Source organism: Pocillopora damicornis, chromosome 10 (genome assembly GCF_964200805.1).
Source record: "Pocillopora damicornis chromosome 10, jaPocDami1.2, whole genome shotgun sequence".
Taxonomy (NCBI): Eukaryota; Metazoa; Cnidaria; class Anthozoa; order Scleractinia; family Pocilloporidae; genus Pocillopora; species Pocillopora damicornis.
The window spans coordinates 8,917,678-8,939,570 of record NC_142679.1 but is presented as its reverse complement, the minus strand read 5'-3'; the positions used below and the strand labels follow the sequence as shown (position 1 = coordinate 8,939,570).

Here is a 21,893-nt window from a genome sequence, read left to right as displayed (position 1 = left end):
ATTTGGCATAACATTTCATCTCAAGGTCTGATGAGGAAATGAACTGCGTAATGTTTCGTTTTGCGAACATTTACTCAGTAGGTGAATTCAATGAATAGGCGATTCTGTCGTTTAAAGGGATAAACTTCAAACATTTTGTGTTGTAAGCATAATTTCCTTTTATAGAAAAACAGGACATAACCGAGTCTGTCCGAATGTTTATGTAAATCAGCTTCAATTTCTTTTCACTGAATGTAATTTACCAAATCTCCATAACAAGTTTTGAATTCATTGTGGACTTCCACCAAGTTACGTAAAAGGGACTTGAGTGATTCTGAGAGGTCGACAAATACAACCATGAAAAGAGGCCTGATGATATTGAATAAGAGGATTTCTGAAAAACCTCTAATCAGTGAATCGCAAAGCCTTCTTTTATCATTCGCTCAGTTTTGGAGGGTTTTGACGAGTTCTCGCACCCTCAGGTAAATTTTCTTTTGGGTTTTTAGACAAGCCAGCCATAACTGAAGAATACGAACAGTTGTAACTGCTTTATGACCTAACTCCTTTACCATTCATTAACGGAAAAGAGAAATTTCAGCTACTTTACTGGTAATCAAAAACATTGTGATAAAAAGCACTGTTATTTTGATCAGCAAACGTTTCATCTGCGTGGTCATTTGATCATTGACCGCTCAGGAGTCATTGTTCATTTTCCTGTGATGGGTTAAGTTTTTTTTTTAAGTGACCTCAGAAGCAGCTTTAGTGAGGAAAAGTCATCTAATTTCACCGACTGATGAGTAGAAAACCGCGCGCGCAACATCAATTACGTTTAATTGATTAGTCTCTGTGACGTCAATTAACAGACACATTCAAACCTTTCTCACAATTTGCGTTTATGCCTTTCGTCACAGTGTGGCAGTCTTTTTTGCTGCATGTTAATGAAATCATAAACCGTCTATGGGAAAGATGTAATGGAAAATGATCTTTGTAAGTAACGGAGTTTCAAAGGTAAATCTTAGTTTAGCGCTATCAGGTTTTAGAAAAGCGAAAAAGCACATCAAACTCACTATCGACCCTTGCAGTGTGATAGCCACTAAAAACGCTTTTTTTCCTTACACGAGAAGGCTAGTGTGACCTTTTCGCGGTTGAAAAAGTGGCGCATCGTTTTCCGGAACAAACACATAGTGTAGTAACGGCAAGGTAATACGGCATTGCGTTTGACGCTGAACTGAAAATTTCGCAAATCGCACTGCTTTGGTTCGAATTCTCAGAATAGGCCAGTGGGTAAGCTATCTAGAGGTCAGCTTGTATTTCGTATCGTCCTACCGTATTTCACCACGTTTTCCGAAAAAGATTAAAGGGATCATTTTTAAAAATTCATCAACAAAAAGGAGGCCAGATTCCAAACCGTCCGTAAAATATATATATATTGAACTTGTTAAAATAACCACAACATTTGAATAAAATAAAAACTCAGATTGTTTTTTAAATTCTAAACAAAGTGGTAGCAAATTTGCACGAAACAAAGTTCAAAACAACTAAAAACAACTCCGTAAATCAAAAAAAATTATTACGAGGAAATCTCCACGTCAATTTTCAATGTGAAGGTCAGTTAAAGTTCTTTGATGTAGTTGGCTCATTTTTTCTTGCGCACTGGATCTTTGACTGACATTGGAAGAAAATTCTTGTTTCGGACTTTTCACACAAGTTGTCCATGTGTATGACCCTCGACACCTTGAATGAGCAAGCCTGTCAGAATCTTTATCATCCCGGTTGTTCAGTGGGGTTATTCAACCTCAACATTTTGGTTTTTTTCAAACCTCCGGTTCTTTCTGAAGTACTGGTCAGGATCCATTCTCTACATTGGGAGACTATGTTTGGCATCAGACAAAACCCTATACATTTTTTTTTTCACGTTCCACATAGATGATTCAGGAATGAGGAAATGCGAAGTGCAGCAGAGGGACGGCTGAAAGAGTACAATAAACCGGCCTTATCCTGGGTTACAAGCAAAGAGTAAGTAAATCACGTTTATGCCAAAAACACGAAGTTGAAGTTTCCTGTAGTCTGAGGTGTGTTTTGATAGTGGTAAAAAAAAGGTATCATTAGTTTTACGCTCCTTTACTTTTTGAAAAAATGTGGTTCAGGCCTTCAGTTGAAATGGTTTCTACGGATTGGATATTGAATGCAACAGAACGCATCAACGTACTCGGTGGATGCTAATTCAAATGTTGACAATAATATTTGCTGTACAAAAGTTAGTAAACAACATAATCTTTCGGATTGACAGAATAAAAGAGGAACAACGATGTAGGCTCGTGTTTTTTACTCTTAACCGTTTATCAGATGCGTTTACAACTTTGTTTCTCAACATGCGTCCGCTGGATCGAACTGGCCGGCTAAATGTATATTACGGAGTCTTAGATCCACGTTTGTTTCTGAATACGTTTGACCGCAAACGTCTGGGAGTCACGTGACCAGACTTCAGCTGTCACGCTCGCCGTTTGTCGTACACGTTTGAACTTCCCGCAAGGCAGTTTCAGGTTGTTGAACTCCCTCGACGCTTTTTTTCTTCCTGTTGGAAAGTTCTCACGTATATCCTACAAATATATGTGAGGTAGTCTTTTCTTTATAAACAATCCATTTGGGACACTAGAAAACCAATTTTTTAGCTACATTTTATGTTTGAAATGAAGGACCTCCATCCTTTGCGTAATTCAAGATGGCGGCACAAGTTTTTTTTTTTTTTCAGGTGAAAGTCGACGTCGATCAAAAAAGCGTAATGTCTCGAAACTTCTAACTTCTAAGTAGAAACTGCTGACCGCGGTTTGACGTTTTTGGTGAGCACACCAAACGTGGATCTAAAACTCTCTCTTGAATTATTTTCACCCTGACTGTCCGACCCCGACGCATGCTGCGTATGCCAGCGATAAAAGGTAAGAGATTTCATGCCCTCAAGGTAAATATTTTGCCTCTTCATTGATTATGTTGGATAGCTGGAGAATGTAATGTTGAGTAGTTAAAACTGAAGCAGAACTTGCGACGAATGCTTGGTGGGAAATGTGTCCTTCTGATAATTTTCTGAAAATTAAACCAGGATGCTAGACGGTGATTAAGCTTTAGGGTGAAAAGTAAGAATACAGTGAAGAGTGGTGTCAAGAATAATTCCTTATTTCAAAATTCTTGATTAGAAAGTCATATTTCATTGAAACATACTCTTCATCTTCTTCCCAAGGTAAACTCTCTAGCAAGAGAATTTTGTCCGCCATCTCAGTTCTGGAATTTCACTTCCAGTAGATCATTCTTTTTTAATGAACGTCGTTTTTCTTGTAGCCGGCGATCGCTTAACGTAATGAAAGAAAGGAATTCGTTTATCAACCACTGTCACCCTGAGATTAAAATTTGCCTTCTTTTCTAGAAAGGTTTCGAGTAAGGTTCCATTTTGTTCTCAGGTAATGGACATATAGCCGTCATAGGGGGAACAATCCACCGAGAAGGCATCAGCTTGCTCGGTGGATTGCTCTTCCAATGTTGACTATGATCTTTGCTATGCAAAGGTTAATAAGCAACGAGCTCTATTGCGTACTTTTTGTGTACTTTCACTTTGGCGTCAAAGGGAGCAAGTTGAATTTCGCTGTGTGTGTTTCGCTGTGTAAAGTTGTGTACTTTTTGTGTACTTTCACTTTGGCGTCAAAGGGAGCAAGAGAATTTCGTCGCCATCTCAGGTCTGCAATTTCAGTTTTAGTAGATCGTGTGTATATTTTAAAGGGAACTTTGTTTTACTTGAGAAGTTGTGTCCTTTATTTAATAAAAGAAAACGAATTCCCCCGTCATTTATCATCTCTGCCTACTGATTACAATTTTCAATATTAGAGATGAGATTGACGAGGTCCTAATCAAATAATGAAAGAAATCGAATTCTTCCATCAACCACCTTATTTAAGAACCGCTCTTGTGAATGGTATCGAGGGGTCTTCATAAAATGAGTTACACGATCCCATTTAGGAATTTTTAGGAAGGGATCATATCCTAGTTAGTTTCTTGTGTAATAAGAGATACGACAAGCCATGAATGGAATGGTTACGTCTTGGAGGAAATTACAGATCCTTTGGATGAAGAGTGAAGAACCGTACCCGTGACCAACCCTTATTTCTTTGCTCGTTTCTTCATGCACGCTGGTATTTTAGGGGTTCCAGGAGTGGGAATTTCCTTCTTGGGTGTCTTGAGGGGCGCAATGTCATCTTGCAGTTTCTTCTTCTATTTCTTTACTTTGCGTTTGAGTAAATTTTCCACAATTTCTTCTGTCATGGCACTTTCTTCAGACTCTACATCTGCCAATCGGCCGTGGGTACACTTGGAATATCTCTTAATCGTTTTGTCAATTATCTACGTTCTTGTAACTATTCTCTAGTCTGTTGATTCGCTATAGCATCCGGCACCTTTGGATTGTTTACAATAATATGCTCTTTGGCAGCAACACGACCTGCTTTGTTTAGTAAGGCACTGTCCGTAATTTGTCCTTTTTAATATTGAACGAGTTGTTGAAATTCTTCAGGCTTCACCATGAGGTATTCTTCAGCCATCTACGACGTCGCATGGTTCTTGATAATATTTTTCCAATGATGCTTCGTACGCCTTTCTCCAGTACTCGATTTTGTGTTTACTCTCACACAGCTGGCTTTTGCAAATAATAAATTCTATTTAAGTTAGATACATATGTGGACAACGCAATATACTGGTGTAAAATGATTCTGTTGTATAAGGATTATATACGTTTCAGTAAACCTCTCCTTCTTATCCAAGTGTGTACTGAAAATTATACTTTCGTAACACAAAGTGTAAGGTTAATTGTACAAGTAATTTAACATACCTAGAAAGAAGCTCTGAACTGGACATATTTGGTATAATATAATCTTTTATACCCAAAGAAATTACTTATGACAATGTATTTGGCAAATAGCATTATATGACATGTCGAATATATGGTGGTATAATGAGGCAGTATACACTAAGTATATGGAACGATATACTGATATATAATGCTTTAGATGGCTAAGGATATACTTGACATTCCTGTCCTTATCCTTGCGTGCAATTAAAATTATACTTGACCATACACAACGTGAAAAGTTTGTTGTACAAGTAATTTCACAAATTTAGAAAGAAGCTCTCAACAGGATACATTTGGTATGACATAAGATCTTACAACCCATATACATTACTGGCATGGCTATTGATAGTTAGGTATTTTTATGATTGCCTCGTTTGTCTGATCACATGTACCAGAAGACAAAAATGAGTAAATACCTTGCGATAACCAAAAAAATGTATTATTGTCCTTAATACCTGGACATGTGTCTAACAATAAAAAACCAATGACAATGAGTTAATACAAATTGTTGGGATATGACCAAAGCATGCAGTATGATAAGGTAATTTTAGGACGAGAAAGTCAGATGTATTCATACTTCTTTCATGAAACAACCTCAATGGACCCCTTAAATTTAAGGACCTGTAATCTGAAAATGTGCAATTAGACATTGGACTATAGAAGGGGTACCCTACACTCGCTGACTTGTCAGACCCACAAAGTGAAAACTTAAGATTTCAACCCTTTGAGCCCAATAGTCTACACCTACTGATAATGGACTGATATTTTGAAGAGAAAGTCGGAGCTAATCACTCATTGGGCTGAAATTATACTGAAACAGTCAATCATCGAGGAGCAAGGTCTTACCCTATATGTATGTGCAAAGTTTAAGACCAGGGTATCAAATGAGAAGTTCCCAAAAATAGAAAAGAATATCTTTAAACATGCAATATAATTTAACATCAAATGGAACAGCTACGATGACTTTCTCGTTACCATTTGGAGTTTTAAGATCATAGAGATCAGCCACAACACAAATGCTTTCAATCCTTGACACTGGCATGAATGCTCCGACACATTCAACTTTGAATGATGGCAAACATACTTGAATAGGCAAACCACAATAAAACTGTGAGTGTGGGTGGACTTTATGCCAATGAACACAAGCCAGCAGGTATGGGTAGTCTATAGTTTCACCACGTGGGGATCATCAAATGGTAACAGTGTGCTAAGAGAAATACTGTATGATTCCTGTGTATAAAGAAGGAAACATTTTATTCTACATTCTAAATAAGATTGTTCTTACTCGTTACACTCCAAAAAAAAGTTTGCAGACTTTTTCCGCGCCATTTCAAAAAAAAAAAAACCCACTCTTATAATGCAACACAGAAGGGGTGGTCTGGCCCCAAAGTGTTGATAAGATGCGAATTGGTATTTTGCAACTGGGCAACAAGTAATGGTTGGCTCCCTTTTGTGTTTGATTAACATTGGCAAAAGGTGGAAAGTAGGTTGCACAATTGTTTAGTTCTCGTAAGTGGGGTGACATCCATTTCATGTCAGATGGTATCAGTTCAAATTTGAACACAACCTGCTCTCCTATCTCAGTGGTCAATGTCTTCTCTTCAATCTGTTCCATTTCTTCTCTCAGGTGATTTGAGTAAGATTTCATGAGTGGATGATCTTCTTCACTGTTGGTACCAAGGAGTAAATTATTATCATCATAACTTTGTATTCTGTTCAGCAGGTTGAGAAAGCTAACTAAGTATGCAGTGACTGTGTCATCCTTGCCAAATGGCGCACCATCTGCCTCCACGGCCACATACAGTACTCCTCACTCAGCCTAACCAAAAGATCACACCCATCAGAATATTTTATTTCAATCACTATCTACTTACAAAAGACCTTTATAAGGAGTTCTGTTAGTTTTTGAGGGAAACTTTTCAGGATTTGCAAAATTGCCATTTTTTCTTTTTACCGTCTTCTCACTTAACATAATCCTTTATCAACCCATTAACTAGCCAGGTACTGAGAGGTTCACAATACAACAAAAGAAAGAAGGTATTTTACGTGACTTATCCAGGTTCTGGGAATTCAAGAGTTGTGCCCATTTACCTACCATTTCCCTCCAGAGAATAATGGTGATTAACCTTAGAATACTCTATCAATCTCAATCCTAAGTGACAGCCACATTGCCAACTAAACACTGGTTGATAAAGAGCAGAAGATGCATTTTACATGTGCATCTTCTTAGCAATTATTGATTGCTCACTTTAGAACAGACGTGAGGGAGTTTTACCTCACTGTTATTTAACCAAACAGATACGCCCTTCATCTGCTTAACACTCTAGAAATTCGAACAGTAAATGTGTATCAACACAATGCTCTAAAGGCCTTTCATCTACAACACAAAGGCCCACTTAAGTGGATCCCTTCCAAAACCATTTTCAATATGCAGGTTGAATGCAACACCAGATATGTAAACCTCAAGTGTGCAATAACTCTGGAAAACAAACAGTTGTCTATACAGGAACTTATATTTATGACTAAATCCCTCTAGACTAATTATAACTTAAAATCTTCAATTTCTCTGAGCAAAATTCTGAACATTTGCCTTATAATATCTGCCTTATCATCATTATCATTATCATGATTACTATTTTCTTTTAGTATAGTTCTTTTCTCCCTTGTTCGTTTTATTCAAGCAACTCCTGGCTCTTTATTGGTACTATTTCTCAGTATTCCAAGCAATTTGTATTTTAAATTTGAAATGTATGACAGTGTATTTAGTATTACACATCATGAATAAAAAGATGGTCACTGAGCCACTAGGAACTGAGACCAACAATTTTAATCCATAAATACAATTGCCAGTCAGAAAAAGGAAACAAAGATTTTCTTCATACGTAATTTAGGCAGCTATCTACAAAAGTTAGTTAATTAAAAAATTAAAAAAATTGAAATAATTAAGTGAAAAATAACTTTGTAAAAGTGAACAAAGAGAAGTAGATGCTGTGTGCCATACACTGTCAGTCATGTCTATGCCCTTTGCAGATTTAAGAGATGGATATAGTTGTACTATTGATAAACTAATTTGATACAAAGGCCTGCCTAAGTGGATCCCTTCTGAAACCATTTTCAATATGCAAGTAGTATTCACGGATACAACAGATATGCTTCCCAGAAAAATTAATGTGAACCTTAAGTGTACAATAACTCTAGAAAACAAGCAGTTGTCTATATAGGAACAATATCTTTATGACAAAAACCTTCTAAACTCATTATAACTTAAAATCTTCAATTTCTCTAAGCAACACTCTGAACATTTGCCTTAATATCTAACTCATCATTATCATCGTTATCATTATCATGATTACAATTTTCTTTAAGTATAGTTCTTTTCTCCCTCGTTTGAGGGAGACAGTTTCTATTTACTTAACCGTCGAGGTGCACATTGAGCAACATCTGAGGCTTTGCTATGGATTAGGCCTCGATTCAATGCAGGGTAGAGAGGCAGAGCATGTTAAGCTGGCTTAGTATGTGGAAAACAAATGCAATTCCAAAAAGTGCTTACAGTGGTGGAGAGTGTTTAAACACAAATTTGTCCACATGATGTGCCTGAGAGAAAAGGACCCCAACAGCATTGCTTATTGCATCAAAAAGAAGAATATCAGCGATTACTACATTCCTAGGAGAGTTTGAGATTGTGACCACAGGTTTTGCTATTGTGGACTTTCAAAGTCAACTGTTGATAATGAAGGGTGAGATTTGCTCAAGTGATGTCATGAAGGCCATTAAGCAAAGTGTTGCCGGTGGAAAAATCAGTCCAGAACTCAAACAATTTCTTTAGAATTTGATGTAGGTTATACAACCTTTCTTCCATTATGGTGCAGTATCTAAACAAAGTGTCACTTAGTTTCCACCGACACAACATTAAACTTGATTACACAATTATTTCTACACATACATGTATGATCCAAAAAGAGACTTGGTAGTTTATTTCAATATTCAACATAGCCCAAGTTAATATACAAAAAAAAAAAACATCTTGAAAAATTTATCGGTGAAGTCAAGTTTGTCCACATAATTATGATTAAAACCAATGGAACTAATTAAACATAAACCTTTGCATCTGTTTGTTCAGTGCTGCAAGATGCTGCTCACATTCCAGTATCCTTAAATGAAATTTATGATGAGAACTTTACCACCTAACTGTGTGCCATCAGAGGAGGAAACTTCAGAGGATACCCTCCTTCACTGCAGTTATAAAGTTGTCCTTCAATAAGAATTTTGCCATACATATCGTTCGGCTTTTCTTTTTACCACAGGAATTAGATGGACCAAATGTAAGTAGGGCAAGGAAGAAACTTAATTAGATCCAGCTAAATAAAAAAGATTGAACCGATTATATTCAAATTCTTCCATTGATGTTGACACAACAGAAACTGCTGTGGATTGCTCTAAAGCTATTGACAGTTATATCTGTAACAGAAGGATGGCTGAACAGGCCTGCACTAATGGTATCTAGTAAAACCCTGTTTGTTTTGTTTCAAAACTTTTCTAGCTAACTTCTTTTGACTTTGATTTTCTATTGTCGAATAAACAGTGTTATAATGTGAATAAAATATTTGGGTTGTTGCCAGACTTGAAATTAGTGATTGTGTTTTGAATGACCTTCAAATTATTGACAGATGCTTCCATAACATGATAATGAACCATAGTCTGTTGAAGCATTGTTGGTTTTCAGATGAATTTTCATCTTTGTAATGGCTAGTTCCTATAACTTGACATGCTCTCCATATAATCAAATTATCATGAGTGATATGAAATGAAACTGTTTACATTCTGATACGTACACACTGATCAGAGCACTGGATCAGAGGTTGAGTGTTTCCTACTTTAAAAAGCTCAAACTGCTTGAAATTGGTAACCTCAATTCTCAAGCCATTTTTTAAATACTCTTGTAATGTAGGTAATAATGATAATTTTTCTTTAATTCTTATTCTTACTTTCTTATATCTTTATAATAACTTTTTCCCTAACTGATTCATTTTTTAACACAATCTAAAATGATTTGATGATCAATAAAGAATATCCTTTTGATCAAACGCAACCTCATTTCACGTTTATAATTAACCTTTGATTTGTCAGTGCTACACAACAAGTATAACAAGTGCTACACAACAAGTATAGAGTCCACATATCTCCTCAGGTGAAAGACTTGTGCAAACTGAATAAGCAAAAGCAAGGGTAAAACGTTTAAGTTTCTCACTATGTTAATGAACTTTGGGGAAAGCAAAAGTGTTTTTCCATGCACTCACAGACACTTGAAAAATTGGTTGTTGGTTATTGTGCAAATATCATAGTATCCTAACAACAGTCTGATTACACAAGCATTGTGATACGCTGTATATTTTATTACTTTAATTAAGATTCTCCTGTCAATTACAAAGCCAAGAGCAAACTTAAGTAAAGTCCAATTTTGGAAACCAGTCAGAACAAACTGTCCACAGTCGAACAAAAACTGGATAGTGGCATAGAACAAGTTCATCATTCTATGATGATGTACTACTGCACATTTCAAATAACCCCTTATAGCTGAAAATATTTCGCTTGATTGGCAAGTATTACATCAGCTTTGAATAGTGATGTCAGGATCTTCACAATTTTATGAGGGTGATTCTATTAATATTCTAATACAATCATGCATAGTCATGGCCTCCATACATCAAAAAATGGGCAAGGAAGAGATATCTTCAAAATCACAATGTAGGGAAAATTTAAAAAAAGAATTGTCATCAAGTGTTATGGTCCAAACTTGGAGAAGATTAATGAATGAACAAAGGCATTTTTATCATCGTTTTTACATTTGTAACTGTTTATAAAACATTAGACTCCAACTTGAAAGCATTTTGTGCGAGCAATGTGTACTTCTTTGCCAGCTCCTATTGGAAAAACTTCAAATTTCAGTTTTTTTGGTTTTTGGTCCAAAATTCAATAAATCAACATGTGCCAAAGGATGCTTCTTAGGCACTGAATATACCCCTCATGAGAGGTGGCAATTTTTCCAGCAGTTAGGCAGTCATGATGCATAGAAACATAGCTTCAATGACCTCAAATCATCTGAAGTCAAATTTTCCAAACTTCTTTTAGGGAAAATTTTATTGAAGGTTCATAAGAATGCTACTGATGTAAACCAATGTGGTAAATCATGGATTCAGCTTCCTCACAAATTCAGTCAACTCAGCCAAAAGACCACATCCATCAGAATATTTTATTTCAATTAGTATTCATTTATATAAGACCTTTATAGGTATAGTTCTGTTAGTTTTTGAGAGAAACCTTTTAGGATTTGCAAATTACCTTTTTTCCTTTCAATACTGTCTTCCCACTTAACATAATCCTTTATCAACTCAGTTACTCCCCAGGTAATTAGTGGTTCACAATACAACAAAAGAAAGATGGTATTTTACATGACTTGTTCAGACGCTGGAGATGCAAGAGTTGTGCCAACTCACTTACCATTTCCCTCAAGAGAATAGCTGTGATTAATCACGGAATACTCTGTCAATCTCAATCCCAAGTGACAGCCACACTGCCAACTAAACACTGGTTGACAAAGAAGAGCAGAAGATGCATTTTACATGTGCATCTTCTTGGCAATTATTGATCAATCACTTTAGAACAAACATGAGGAAGTTTTGCCACACTGTTATTGGTACATTGCATAAACAAACAGATAGCACCCTCCATCTGCTCAACATTCTAGATATTCTAACAGTAAATAATTTGTATTAACACAATGCTTTAAAGTTTTTGCATCTATGGCAGAAAGGCCTGCTTAAGTGGATCTACTCAAAAATCATTTTCAATATGCAAGCAGTATTCATGGATACAACAACAGATATGCTCCCAAAATATTTATGTAAATCTTGAGTGTGCAACAACTCTGGAGAACAAACAATTGCAAAGAAAATAAAACTGACCTTGACAAAACAATAGAGAATCTCTCTAAGGGAACATTGAAGTCATCACTGAAAGTCCCACTCTGAAACCAGAAGTGCCACCCAAACAGAAATGGAAAAGTTTTAATCAAAAACAAAGCCTGCTTTTCTGAGCATTTTACCCTGTATGCCGACCAACACATATTGCCCGGTCACAAAATCCCAATCCAAACTTAGCGGCTATTTAGCCTCCTGGCTCTTCATTTGAACTATTCCTCAGTGTTCTAAGTATTTTGTATTTTAAATTTGTAATGTTCAACAGTGTATAAAGTATTACATTTTATGTGTAAAAATGGTCACTGAGTCACCAGGAACAGAGACCAATAATTTCAAACTTTAAATACAACTATCAGTCAGAAAAAGGAAACAAAAATTTGCTTCATATGCAATTTAGACAGCAATCTATGAAGGTCAGTAAATCAAAGCAAACAAGTGAAAAAAATTTGTAAAAGTGAGCAAAGAGAACTAGATGCTGTGCACCATACATTGTCAGTAATGCATATGCCCCTTGGAGATTTAATAGAATGACACAGTTGTAGTAATGATAAACAAATCTAATGAAAATAAGACACCTATGCCTAGAGAAAAACACTGTCAGGGCTATGTAAATAGATTTTAAATCAATACTTTGAACTATATTTATTTGACCAAAGAATTCTTTTTATTAGTCTTGATATCTTGATATTTACATGTTTGCAATGAAGATAAAGTCATACCAAGGGGTTAGACTTGTCTTTGTATAGATATTCCAAACTATATTTTGATTTTTTCTACTGTAATTTTAGCTTTTATCAATTTTTTACTTTCTTATTTGGAATGGGTAATGATATAATTTTACATGGATGACATACATGAGTAGCACCATGCACAAAAACTTGCCACTCTCATGCTGACAAACACTACGTAGTTCAACACATCTCCCCAGCCCTGCAGGGACAAGGTTCCCCCTATTTTAAGAAACGGCCACTAGTATGCAATGCCACACAGTTGCGTAATGCTATGAACAGCCTTGAGCCCTCATGTAATAAACATTTTGCTTCCAAATTCAAACATTTTCTTTAAGGAGGCATACTTAATTTGCCTCAACTATTTAGGTCACCTCTAAAATGTGTTATGAAACCCAGATGTTAGTGGATAATCTCCTTTTTTTGCCATCTTTTCATCTCCTGAATTTCTGTTATTCCCATAAATGCAAAAGTAAACCACAAGGCATATATATATGTAATATGCATATCCATGCCTATTATTCAAATCTGCAAATAGGCGTCATGGTAAATTTCAATTCTCTGTTCAATTGTTACACAATAGACATTCATTACATTTCTTGAGTGATGATAATTCAGGTTGGTGGAAGATAAGTAATTTTTCTTTGAAGCAGAGGTTGCATCTTTTACTTGCGCTGTTGTAGGGTGATCTTCATGAAAGGATGCGCCATGAAATAAAGTGGTCAATGTTATATTCTTGAAGGGTCCAGATATGTTTGCTGAGTTCAGTAGAGTTTCTGTGTTTTGTGTGTTAGAACGATGTGGTGTGGTTTCTGTATCTAGTCTTGAAGTCGTTTTCTGTAAGTCTGATGTAAGTCTCAGTGGTGGTGTTGTCCTCATGTGCGACAGTGGCTTGGTAGATTGGTGATAACTGGAGGCAGTTTCCGTTAAGTGGACATGTGATCTTCTGTCGGCAGCTGCAAGTTTTGGTGTCTTTTGTGTTGGTGTTATCTATGGTGTCATTGATGTGTTTTGATGAATTTACTATGCATTTGTTGTGGTTGTCGATGATCTGTTAAGTGTTATTCATGCAGCTGTAACTGATTTTGATTGTGTTATGATTAAAGATTCTTCGAAGTTTGTGGTCTTTCAGGAAATGCTTGTCTACTAGGGCAAAGAATTGGTGTCCAATATTGGTGCTGACAATTTTGCTGAATGGGGGGTTGTACCAGAGTATATGTTGTTCTGTTGTCTGCTTTTTGGTTGTTAGTTGTGGGTGGTTTGTAGTGTAGAGTGTACCAGTATCTGCATTCTTTGAGTGCTTATTGATATGGAGCCGCCCCTCCATAACAAAAAGCATTCATCAAGTGCTTTTTGATATGGAGGAGCGGCTCCATATAAAAAAGCACTCGACAAATGCAGATACCAGTCCACTCTAAATTATGAACCACCCATAACTAACAAATGAAAAGACAGTCAATGGAACAACATACTCTGGTACAAACCCCAATTCAGCAAAAATGTTAGCACCAATATCAGAGACAGATTCCTTGCCATAGAAGACAAGCACTTCCCAAAAAACCACAAACTTAAAAGAATCTTTAATTGTAACACAATCAAAACCTGATACAACTGCATGAGTAACACTAAGCAGACCATCGACAACCACAACAAACGCATTTTAAATTCATCCAAACCCCTCAATGACACCGCAAATAACACCAACACAAAAGACACCAAAACTTGCAGCTGCCAACAGAAGAACACATGCCCACTTAACGGAAACTGCCTCCAGTCATCACTAATCTACCGAGCCACCATCACACGTAAGGACAACAGCACCACTGAAACGTACATCAGACTTACAGAAAACGACTTCAAGACTAGATACAGAAACCACACCACATCATTCCAACACACAAAACACAGAAACTCTACCAAACTCGGCAAACATATCTGAACCCTTAAAGAAAATAACATTGACCACTTTATTTTATGGCACTTCCTTTCATCAAGATCACCCTACAACAACGCAAGCAAAAGATGCAACCTCTGCCTCAAAGAAAAATTACTTATCATCCACCAACCTGAATTATCATCACTCAATAAACGTAATGAACACGTGTCCTCATACCACCACAGAAACAAACAATTACTGTGTAACAGTTGAACAAAGCATTGAAATTTCCCACCATGCCTTTATGCAAGTTTGTAAATTATATAAATGATGGTTATGAATATTCTTCATGATAAAATCCCCTGATGAGTGAGTAATCACAAAACAGGCTCGTAGGGATGAAGGTAGTCTCTGTTTTTTCCCCTATGCTCATACATATTGTGCTCTACTTCTACGTATCAAGCAATGTACAACGGAAAATTCCGATCACAGACTTCCTATATGTATATCTATGTATAGTTTTATGTGAGGCACATGTCTTGAAAGGGAGCTCATGAGATAGATTTCTAGCAAGCTACAATCAACCTGACAACTAACTTGCAGAGACTTTTCTCTTGAAGTATTCATTGTCCTCTGAGATGACCAGTAAAAAGTCCTAAACCATTATAGAAAGAAAATAAAGGCAAACTAGAGAAACACCCCCTGTGAATAAAGTTGTTGATGCAGACTCCTTAATTAACAATATGCCTTGGACACTCCACTCCACTCTACCAACAAGGAATTGTTAGGTCTCTGAGGATAATCTTGACTCCTATGAAAATTGCACTTTTTCAGTCATTGCTCCCTGACTCTGGAACAATTTACCAGACCAAATAAGAACTGTAGCATGCTTAAGTTTCCTTAAGAGTAAAGTTAAGACATTTTCATTTAGTCATTCCTTTTAGCTTTCAAACACCTCAGATTTGTTCCTGAATTAACAAATATTAAACTTATAATGTAATTTACATGTGCATTAGCAACTTTGATAGGTGCTTTTGGTCAATTAGTACAAATAACAATTATCATTACTATTATTATCATTATTACTATGATTATACAACACCCGATACATCAATAAGGTCATCTTTCTTTAAATCTGACATTGATCGACCAGTTGCTGAGTCTAGATTCAACTTGGCTTTATCAGACTATTGATCATAAAGCTCAGATGAAGAAAGGGATTTTAAAAGAAAAGGATATAAGCTAGTATATCTAAGCCTGTTTTCCTCAACTATCTCTATTATTTAACATGTGGTCAACTTCAATTGTTCTGAACAGTTCTCTGAAAAATGTTTCAATTTTGTTGTACAGTTTCTGTTTGACTATGTGTATAAGACAGTAGGTACATAGTTGTTGATTTATTGTTTGGCAATGTTTGCTCTACTATAAATTACTTTAGTAATTTAATCAATAATTTTTTGCTTTCTGCTGGTTCTGTATATTTAATGCCCTACAATTTCCTTGAGAGAAGTGTTTTTCACATGAAAAAGCCAGTTGGAAAGCGTGGCCACCTCAGACAAAAAAGTAAAGTCTAACCATTACTCATAACTTTCTGTCAACCTCAAATCCATCCGATAGTGAGATAAATGTAGCTGTTTACACCATGAAAAAGAACTTGATTGCATCTTACACCACTCTATCCAAGTTGGAGATTTAGCAAAGAAACACAGATTTTGTCCCCCTGTCAAGAACTCCTGGTTTGACTGGCAACAAGAACATTGACCGATAAAGGGATAACTGCTTGCCCCAGGTTTTTGTGGAATTGTTGCACCCCAGCCTTGTAATGTTAAGTTACACAGAACTGAAACGAATGCATCAATTCTCTGGTTTGGGCTCAGTGCCCAAAGCATAAATGTCCTGATGTGAAAGTGATTCCCTGTGCTGTGGTTTCTGCAGTGTTACAATTTTATCATGGAACTGTTAACTGCCCAAGATATCATCAAAGACCACCATATTTTAACTAAAACATTTCAATTTTCACTAGTTTCTACACTTGTGGATTTTAAAGCATGTCGTAATTCTAAATAATTTTATTTGTAATTTAGTCTGTACTTTCCTAATAACCATTATAATTAGCTTTTATAATCATTAATTGCAAGTTTACTCAGAATAGACTTCTAGGAGAGGAAATAAACTACTGCATAGTTACTCTGGGAGACTGGAAGGACACAAAGGCAAAGAAGGTTCAAGTTAACCAGCAAGCAAAGCAATTCTAATTCAGGCCAAACATGCAGATGAGAAATTAATGCACCCAACCAATCTCCCTACTTGGAGACTTGAGGCTATTAAGGAGCAAATGGTAGATCATGAAGACATTTAGTTAATACCATAAACTCATCTGAAAGTGGCAATCCCTTCTGCCACACTTACAAGTTCATACATATCTTTGCCTAGTGATCCTTTTTATTCTTTACATTCCCCTTTGGGGGAGCCTTCATGTGTCTGCTTTAAATGCCAAGGTTAAAGCTACCACTCAAGCCCCTACCAAAGTACTGAACATGGAAAACTCAAACCTTCCAAAGACTGCTCACAAGAATTTACAGATACAAAATTAATGTTCTTTTATGCCATCTGTGTATGGAAAAGACAATTCCTAGTTTTAACTAGTCATAAACGATTTTCAATGAGTAAATATCAGTTGTACATAAACTAAGTCTTAATTAGTAAATTTGATACTAATAAACATAGATTTTATAATGCAAATTTTACCATGTATAGTAGTTTTTAAGGACCATGCATAATGTTAAATTTTTTCCAAAATTACTTTAAATTTTCTGTAATTCAGCTTACTAGCTGCAATGTAATATTGTGTGCATATTTTGTGCCTGATAAATCCACTAAATTTATCAAAAATTTATCCAGCTAAGAATTCTGCCAAAGTTAATCCAACATCAAAGATAAGTCCACAATTTCCCCCCCCTCAGACCGGAAGTAGTTTATACCTTTTAAAACCAATCACAGAGACACCATCAGCAACACACGTGCCTCAGCCTTGAAATCAATAATTGAATAATTCCACCGGAATTTTCAAGATCAAAGTGCCAAATTCAAGGTGGTATTAAGTAGCTGTGGTTCTGGCCACAACAGAAAATGCTGAAAGGCTGGGCAAAAAAGCATGTTTAAGTCTTCCAAAAGGGTGAAGAAAGAGAGGGAAAATGCCATAAATTTATCTTGAAAATAAAAAAAATTCCAGACATGGATTCAAGTAAAATTTGAGGTAGGCTATCCAGGGATACTATGACTCTATGTTCACAGAGCATTTGTTGTCTTTGGAATATTGCATGATGTAACCATGAAAGATCATTTACTCAAAAGTTTGTCTTTCCAGCTTGAGGTGTTTGTAATCTTAATTACAAACTATATTTCCTTTGTTGCCGATTTCTTATACCACAGTCTTTAAAGCGCTGATTTACCTGTGACGATGAAAGTTTCAGCAATAGAAGAGCCAGTTTCATCTATAAGATATCATCTGAAACACATACTTGAGCAGTCATTTTTGATTCTTGTTTACCCATTTCAAACTATGTGACCACATGGCTAAAAAAGGTTTAATTACTTAGAAAACTCAGAGCACAATGTCTAATTGTTAAACAGGCTATCAAACAACTTCTTTGAAAACCAGTCAACTTTAGCACGCTGATGCAACCATCAACATCCATTCAGCATACCTTCAAAGCAGACCTATGCCGCAGAATAACTGTAACCATGCAGTTTCATCTTATTTGCCAAATTAGGAAATTCCTTAGTCCTGAGTCCACGAAGACTCTTATTGATGCATTTGTGACTTCACATTTGGACTACTGTAACTCTCTTCTCTTTGGCATCCTAGTACCAGACAGATCGTATCCAGAGGGTGGTTAACAATGCTGCTCAATTAATATTTAGGATTCCAAAGTTTGATCACATTTCGTTCGCCTTATCGCATCTTCACTGAGAAGAATATCTGCAGCCACACTCCATTTCTGGTCATCACCTACGTTTCTGCCCTTCTTAAGATCCCAAGAACTAATTTCAAGACCTTTGTTGATCGCACCTTTGCCCATTCCAGGCCACTTCTGTGGAACAAACTGCTGCTTGAAATTCAAAACAGTCAGTGTAGCCATTTTTCAGTTGTTTTAACATTTTTAATTGTTTTAACATTTTAATATCTTTCATATTTTTCATATTTTATCATTTAATTCTTTTAATATTTCTATAGAATATTTTGTAAGGTGCTTTAGAATATTTTTATAAGTTTGGTGCTCTAAAAATGTTAATTATTATTATTATTATTATTATTATTATTGTCCAAGACACAAGAAAGCAGTGTGGACCTATTTGTTTTGTAGAAGGCAAGATCAGGGAACATTTATTACTTTCTACTCATTAAGAAGCAATTGATTTGACTATTTTAAAAAACTTTAAAACTTGTTTAATTGGTGACGAAAAAAGAAGGTACAGTGTATGGCCTTACATCAAAATGGTCACCTTTCATAGTAATGTTGATGACTCTCATACAGAGTGCATCACTGCAGTGTGAGAGCAAATCTACTTGTATTACCGCTATTAAATGTCGTCTTTAAACTTCTGTAAAGCCATGGCAGCATGTTCCTTGCCCATCTTAAGAATGTTTTATTCTTTCACAAGAGCGAACTCAATACCATTCAACTCCTTGACCCTAAAAATAAGACACTTGTACTCCCTATAGAAACACTTGACACCTCCGCTTTAAATTAACCACCATGGGAGGGTAAGGTTTTTTAATTCCTTACTCCCTTGGCACGAACGACAGTCAAATGCACATGAGTCGTACCAGGTAGGAGGGGGGCAGTTTGAAACAACACATAAGCTCCTGTCATAAGAATTAGAATGTTTGTACGAATAAATTTAAGATCTATCAAATATTAGATGACTCGCCTCGTTTGGCTCACCAAGTGTCCGTATGTTCCCCAGACTTCGCCTTCGGCCACAAACACTGTAAACTGGAGGGAACTCACTCGATATTCTTTTTTCTTCGAGGTCTTCATCCTCGTGAGGCCGTCCCCGCTTCATTACGACCCTTCCCATCACCAGCTAAAACCCTAACGGCATGAAATCTTTACTTGAAAATGCTTCCCAAGTCAAGAGTCAACCAGCGCAGTACAAGATTTCCAAGATCAGAGACGTGAACAACCCTCCGGCACTTTGGAAAGATGGTGATTTTTCCACCAAAAATAGCCCATTCTCCGAGTTAAGAGCTTCAAATTTTCTTTCGTAAAAACCCAAGAGACTTAACAAAAAGATTCTGCCTACATTACGATTGCTACGATGCTAACCTTATTACCTCAAAACAGCTGTTCAAGCCGACACGTTAATGTAAATTTCAATCAAGAGGCTAAGCGAGTAGGTAAAATTAGTTCTCAGACCTCTCGCATCATTGAAACCTTGTAATTTTAAAGGATTTTGGGCTTCATTGGGACTCGAAAGACTAAGCGTAACTCTGTTTCGTTGGAGATTTATATGCCCCCACTTTTAACTTGCTAAAAGATATAGATAATCGCTGTATTTAAAATTAGAAATTATCCACCCTAGTGCCTAGCGAGTTTTCCTGAAGGGCCATTTTTTGTGCATTATTTTATTTTATTTTATTTTTCTGAGCAATAGATATGGCCCTCGCAAGAGGTACATATGTTTTTAATAGTGCTCTATGAGATATTCTTAAATCATGTATTCACATACTTGTTCATCATAAGCAGGTTAGATTTGGTTTTCTATTTCTTTACTTATTGTAAAGCGCTATTGGGCTAAATGGAAATGGCGCTACATAAATTTTGCAATTATTATTATTGTCATTATTATTATTATTAGTGTCATTATTATTATTTCAGTTATAAATAATGCTGGTTAGAGGGCCTGTTCCCACACGTTCTACTTCCTATGTAGAATAAATACGTTTAGTCGTAGGCGCTGCGTGGTAGTAGGCAATATATTAGGATGGGTCAACCAGTTCGTTTATAATATTATTATTATTATTATGAATTCATTTATAAATAATGCTGATTAGAGGGCCTGTTCCCACACCGTACACGATTGTTCAACATTCCTTTTCGGCTGACATTTCGTAAGCGAAGAATGGTGAGCTCCCTATTGTTGTTTATTTCATGCGCTTGAGATGTACTTATACTCCTTGTCTTTCCACATGACTACATTTGCGCTTTTCTTATCGTAGGAAAATCCTATCAATTGTAGTTCCATCGTATTTTGATAATAGAGATATATCCTTTGTAATAAAGTTCAAGCCCTTTCCTGTGCTGACCGACAATACTATCCAACAGTTCCAAATCTCCAAACCTTACAAAAAATCCTTATGAGCAAGTGGCATTTAGTACAGCAACAACGTATTCCACATCCTGCCTCGATTTTAAGCCTCATCCTGCAGCCTGCCAAACCTACGTTGGATCCTCTCTACCACTTTCGTTCAGTATACGGGATTCACTGTTGGATTTAATACACACGCAGCACGCAGGAAATCTGCGGAGAGCGCGTTAAAGTTGTTAAAAATGTTTTGATTACCTTTATAACTAAGATGCAGTCCTCCCTTGATTAGGCCATTCTCTGTGATCTTTAGATGCTGGATAAGTTTCCATCCATTCTGACGGCACTAGCTCTTTAGATGTTTATTGGCATCTTTCACCGCTCTATTGAATTCATCCTTTTTGGAAGTAAGCCTCGATATAGCGGAGGTGGCGTCGGATGAATTTTCGACTTGTCTATGATCGATTCAGCATCTTGCAACACCTTTTATATTTAAGGTTATTTGAGCCGACATAGAGAACGACTTGGTCCGGCGAATGCTTCAGGCTAGCTTTGAGGTTGGCCTTCATAGCTTTTGAGGTGAGGTACAGAATAACTTGACCACTGCTCGATGGCCAACGGCTTTTTCTAGCTTTTTACAACATATATTTGTCTTTGTTAAGGAAGCTCCAATTGATAGGGTTGTACATCAGTGTTGTAGCCACAAATGCTCGTTACATGTCCAATTTCACCTCCAAAATGGCTAAACGAAACGAAGTTCAGTAATAAATACGTAACCGGTTGCAAGAAATGGATTACACGTTATAGTTGTCAAAATTCAATTGCAAGGTAAAGAAATTAACAAACGAGAAAACAAAAATAAAGGAAAACAAAAGAAACTTACAAACGTCTCATGAGATGTGGGTCAACTGCCAAATTAAAGATGATGTAAAGCGACGTAAAGCAACGTAAAGCGGCGTAAAGCGATCGAGAGAGACGGTAGAAACAGTTAGACGGTTCGAATAGTTAAACGGTTGGGTAAAATTTTCGCACAGCCCCATACTACATTATGCATTCAGTTCTTGGATAGAGAAAACAATGAATAAAACAATACATCGCCATTGGGAAAACAGATTTGTTTTACAATAGTA

The 21,893-nt window shown here is 36.4% G+C and overlaps 1 protein-coding gene and 1 long non-coding RNA gene across 2 annotated transcripts in view; both read right to left on the bottom strand.

Moving 5' to 3' along the window:
• LOC113682156 (allatostatin-A receptor) overlaps positions 1–21,893 on the bottom strand; it is a 52,682-nt gene that overhangs the window by 12,714 nt on the left and 18,075 nt on the right. The gene's annotated exons all lie outside the window — the stretch shown is intronic.
• On the bottom strand, positions 4,240–20,390 carry LOC149038804 (uncharacterized). Its single transcript, XR_016180508.1, has 2 exons — positions 19,387–20,390; positions 4,240–6,100 (listed from the first exon to the last, which is right to left on the bottom strand). It is a non-coding gene; the product is annotated as an uncharacterized LOC149038804 (long non-coding RNA).